Genomic DNA, 3,505 nt, shown 5'->3' with positions numbered 1-3,505 from the left:
TAATTGCGTTCACAGGCAAGCTTCTAATAAGACCTCATTTATGAACATTTCTATTGATTCAGGCTCTGGTTGATGGACCTTGCTCTGGAGTTAAAAAGACAAGAAATGGCCTTCAAAGCTATGGAGATAACAGATTTTGCATTGAAGTTCTGTCCTCTGCACCTGCAAGAGTAGTGAAAGCAGCCGGGGAAAAGTCAGATGTTTCCAAGCATGGGCTGAGACTGCCATTTTGCTAAGAAAATGGACAGAAATGCGAAAGTGAGTTTTTGTTCAAATCATTTCCTTCCAACCAAGATAATTATGCTTTTCCCTCATCTTTTGGGACTGGCACCCTGTAGGGTTGTTGCTTTTGCTGAAATGAATTCATACATCAATTTTTCATATCTGGCTTGAATTTGTGTTTATTAGTGTTGAATCATTATAGTTATTTTAGTCTCCAGTCATTTGTTGTTCTCTTTCACAGAAAAACGATATCTCATCCTCATCCATATATATTCTTTGAAATCAATGAATCAGTGGATTTCTTGAGAATATTATTTTTGTTTCTATTTTTTTATGTGCCCCTTTGCTAACTTTGATTGATTTTTTTTTTTTTCCACTTTTCACAGAGAGCCCAAATTTCAGACTTCGACAGATATAAGCTCATGGTGTTGAAGAGAAAGGTAAAAAAACATTTGTACTAAATTTCCGCGCATAAGTGTGGTTTGGTTGTATGAAGATGGCAGTTTGCAAGCCTTTGGCCATTGCGACAGTCTTCAGACTGTTTGTGGGGGAAAAATGACTGGTTGCAAAATGAATCTTTCTGTGGTTTTTTTTTTTTTTTTTTTTTTTTTTTTTGTTACGGTAGGTTTGGTTTAAAATAGACAAGAATGACTGATTTCAATATTGTTTCAGGTCTTTCTGAAAGGGATATTTTTAAAATAAGCCAATTTGTATGATGAACCAGGATATTTTAGGAAGGTGCCGGCTGAATTACCAGTGCTGATTGTCCTAACTTGACATCTTTTGGAGTAGAGTAAAAGGTTTCCTTCTTTTTTTTTTTTCCGGAGATTGGTCTGATTGCAGGACAGTTTTAGTTGCTTGCTTGCTTTGCAAAGGGGGAGGAAAGCTACTTTAAGCACCCAGGATTGCAATTAAAAGGATATGTCCACTTAAGTAGTTGTTTTTTTGGGCAGGGTTTAAAAAACACAAGCTTGCTAACCAGTACGATATTTCCTTAGTAAGCAATTATTGTTAACAAGAATGTTATGAAGCAATATATGTTCTGTTTTAGAGCAAGACATGGTTATTTTACACCGCGATTTTGGGCGAGGTTCTGTTACCATAAAAGAGGAAAAATCATTTTTTAAATTGTTTTACTAGGATTGGTACAGAAGATATTTATGGCAGGTTGTGTTTTTTGTTTGTGTCGGTGATGATTGGTTTTTCCTTTCTTTAAAATTGAAACGCTTTCGTTTTAGTATGCCAAATTCTATGATGAACCATGTAGTTTGGAAGTACCGCTTTAATACCAGTGCTGATTGTCCCAATCTGACATTTATTTAGATATCTTTTGAGTATTTAATTATAGGACTAAAGTCTTTACATTTTTAGGATTGCAGTTTATGGGAAGTTTTTATTATAACAAACAACAGACAAAAGAAAAGAATTGTCTTTTTTTATCTGAGAATCTCATCTATGTGCAATCTGAACTCTTTTCATTATGTGATTAGTCATTTCAAAATACATGCTGAAAGTGTTGTTGTTGTGAAATCAAATATGCAGTCTTGTCATTTGTGCAGGAGCTATAAATTATAATTACTGGTGAGACCTCTAATTCTTTCTTTTTTTTTTTTTCATTTTATTATAATTATTACCTTATGCCAAATCGTATGATTTAACCAGGGTATTTAGGAAGTGCCCGGGTGAATACCCGTGCTGATTGTCCAAATCTGACATGTTTTTGGTTCCCAAGGAGCTATAAATTTATAATTACTGATGAGACCTCTAATTTTTAAAACTATAATATATATATATATATTGTTATTATTATTACCTATGCCAAATCGTATGGTGAACCAGGATATTTAGGAAAATGTCGGCTTAATACCAGTCCTAATCTGACATCAATTTTGGTTTTAATGAATGGGAAGACCAGGGATTATTATCTACCAACTCTCTTTTTTCAACCTGTCACAGGAACAATTTTGGCCATGAGTATTGTTGTATTCAATAAATGTGATCATTTCCATTCAACAGTACACTTCGATTTTTTCATGTTTTTATTGTTATACCTTGTAATAGGGAAGGAATTTGGCATTGATCAGTTTGAAATGAGAACCGGGTTTTTTCCCATATCAAAAAAGAAAAATAACCCTAAAGCTGTTTTGATATTAGTGTTCTTGTTTTTGTTTTTTTTTCATAGTGTGTTTTCTTTATTGTTTGCATTTTTTATTTTTGTTTTATTAATTCTAAAAAAATGAGGATTTTTGAGGATTAAAACCAATTCCTGGAGTTATAAATTGGCTGTTATAGGGTGTCAAGTGCATGATGAACCAGGATATTTAGGAAAATGCGGCTGTTGGCAGTGCTGATTATCCTAATCTGACAACTTTGCATCTTATTCTTCTTGGCCCATCGAAATTAAAAGGCCTACTTTGACCACTAAAGTTACCAATTTTAAATTTATCATTGTTTCTTGCTTTTCACCAAGAATTTTTTTTTTTTTAATTTGGCAGAAAACATTCACTCCATAATTTTCAATAATTAAATGTCTTAATTTTCTGAGATAAAATCTTGAGGGGGGAAAAGTCTTCTCATTTTCATGACAAAGTGATCCTACAGGATAGCATGTGAGCTGGCTGATAGTATTTTTGCTATATCAGAGTCAAAGATCTCAATGGGGTGCATCGCAATGAGTGTTGAATGACTGGAGTATTAAAAGATTTATTACTTGGTTTTGGGGGGGAAAAAATTATGGGGGTGTCCTTAGTTCCTTTATATAAAACAAATCAAAGAGTAAGAATTCTAAAAACATTTTAGATTTTGAACTCATTCCCCGTGCAGGCTCGCAAGTTGCCCAGGAACTTTGGAACTCATTCGAAATTCCAAAAGTAGGAGTTCAGAAATCTTTACTGATAATTCAAATTTTGTTTTAGCCTAATCCAAGATCATTATATTTCTTGCTGCTTTTCGTGTTCTTGATTTAAAAATGTATTTCCTTTTCCTCTTTTCTTTACAGACAAATAAGATGATCAGAATTGAGATGGGCAAGGTGAGAAATGCCGCTCGCAAGCTCCCAAAAATAAAGGCTATGTCAATAAAAGTATAAATTATAAATGGAGGATGTTCCTTTTTTTTTTTAATGTTGGTTTTTTTACTGTTGTATTTGTTTTTGTTTTTTTCCATGAGTGCCCTTTTGTCTGGTTGGGGTTCCTGAAATCCCAGTCTTCTACAACCTTTCGTTTTTCAACCTGCTTTTTGTAATTGTCTTGGAATGAGATTACTTGGTTTTGTCGTAGACGGC

At 33.6% G+C, this 3,505-nt stretch overlaps 1 long non-coding RNA gene across 1 annotated transcript; it reads left to right on the top strand.

Annotated features, from left to right (window-relative positions):
* The first annotated feature begins 228 nt into the window (after positions 1–228).
* LOC144962010 (uncharacterized) lies at positions 229–3,273 on the top strand. Its single transcript, XR_013643338.1, has 3 exons — positions 229–258; positions 609–662; positions 3,221–3,273. It is a non-coding gene; the product is annotated as an uncharacterized LOC144962010 (long non-coding RNA).
* Positions 3,274–3,505: the final 232 nt, after the last annotated feature.

The sequence above is a fragment of the Berghia stephanieae genome, unplaced genomic scaffold, assembly GCF_034508935.2.
Source record: "Berghia stephanieae isolate SIO BIC M18660-M18661 unplaced genomic scaffold, UCSD_Bste_1.3 scaffold5353, whole genome shotgun sequence".
NCBI lineage: Eukaryota > Metazoa > Mollusca > Gastropoda > Nudibranchia > Aeolidiidae > Berghia > Berghia stephanieae.
This window is presented reverse-complemented; position numbering and strand designations above follow the sequence as displayed.